Genomic DNA, 1704 nt, shown 5'->3' with positions numbered 1-1704 from the left:
AACTCAGACAGGTGAAAACCACTACACGGCTACATGGGAACTCAAGCTCAAGGCTCAGGAGCCAATCCCTGAATTTACCCTTTACCCTGTGCCCCACTTGAGTGAGCGTCACTCCAAATCAGGTGTCAGCACCATCTGGTGGGCCAATGTTGCAGGATTCCACAAAAGAAACTGCCCCAGCTAATGGAAGCTATCTGTTCTCCTGTGGCCCTCAGGAACCAGGGCACAGCCATGGGGGCCAGGCCAGAACAACCTTCACAGACACAAGTGCTGCAGCTTCTTGGGGCATCTGGTCTACCTCTTGAGGGGGAGGGTGACCGAAGGTTGGAAAGCACCTTGGTCCATGTCCGTGGCACCCTGCTGCAATGGCTCTGCCAGTGCTGGCTGGTTCCTGCAAACATGAGGAGATCTTAGAGAACTTTGACAACAATACTCTAAGAGCACTTGCGGGGGTCTAGGGGCTCTACTGCATCTGAGTCTTTCCCTTCCACTTCAAAACTGTATTTCTGATTGTAAAAATCAATGCCTGTGTATGAAAGAATATTTTAAAATTATAAACAATTCCCTGGAATCTCACCACTAAAATATTAGCAATTCATTTAATCATTCAGCTGTTAATTAAGTGGCTCCTCTATACCAGGCACTGTGCTGGGGGCTGTGAATAGAACTGCATATGAGACAGATACAATCCTTTACCTCCACGAAGTTTGCACTCTAGCAGGTTGGTACTATTTTTAATTATTAATTTTAAAATGTTTAAATTATAAAAATTCACTTACATGGTTTGAATTTAAGAGGTACAAAAAGAGTATGCAATTAAAAAAAACTCCTGGTTCCTACCCATTTTCTCCCTCTGGAGGCAACCAAATTTATATAGATGATAAAATACATAAAAGTATGCATATTCTTTTTCTCCCCTTTTACTTAAAGCAAATAGCATAGAAAACACAAACCATTTAATGCATATGTATCTAAGCTTTTCAACTAAAATATATCTTGGAGATTATTCCATGAGTTCATGAAGAGTTTCCTCTTTCTGTCTTATAGTTACATAATATTTAGCCAAATATCATAATTATTTAACAAGTTCCGCCTGGTGGAAGTTTTAATTTATTTTCAAACTTTTTCACACTATGCTGCATTAGTACGCTTGCACGTATATTATTTTGTAAATGTGACTATATCATAAAATACCCCTAGCAATGGAATTGCTGCATCAAAGGGTATGTGAATTCGTAGTTTTTTAAATTTTTTTATTTTTTATTTTTGGCATCTGGCCGGTATGGGGATCTGAACTCTTGACCTCAGTGTTACAAGGCCACTCTCTAACCAGTTGAGCAACCTGGCCAGATCCCAAACTTGTAATTTTGATAGGTATTGCCAAATTGTTTTCAATGAATTTTGTACCAAATAACACTGCAGCTAGTAATGTATGAAAACCCTGATGGTTGGTGACACGTTGATAGATTCCCTTCCAGGCTTATTTTGCTTTAACAATCTTGGAATCATGTGGGACATACTGTTTTATCTTTTTTCCTTTGCAAAACTATTTCATTCTCCAAATACAATAAAGTGACTGTCTCTTTCTATAAACCTTGAAACCTGCATTGAAGCTAAGGTTGTAAAATGCTGATCTTGTTTTCACTTTCTTTTATATTCCATTTTCACATTTTGGAAGCTAGCGAATCCAAATATTTAGCATCC

This window comes from Cynocephalus volans, chromosome 5 (assembly GCF_027409185.1).
Source record: "Cynocephalus volans isolate mCynVol1 chromosome 5, mCynVol1.pri, whole genome shotgun sequence".
Taxonomy (NCBI): domain Eukaryota; kingdom Metazoa; phylum Chordata; class Mammalia; order Dermoptera; family Cynocephalidae; genus Cynocephalus; species Cynocephalus volans.
Note: the sequence above shows the minus strand (reverse complement) of the source record.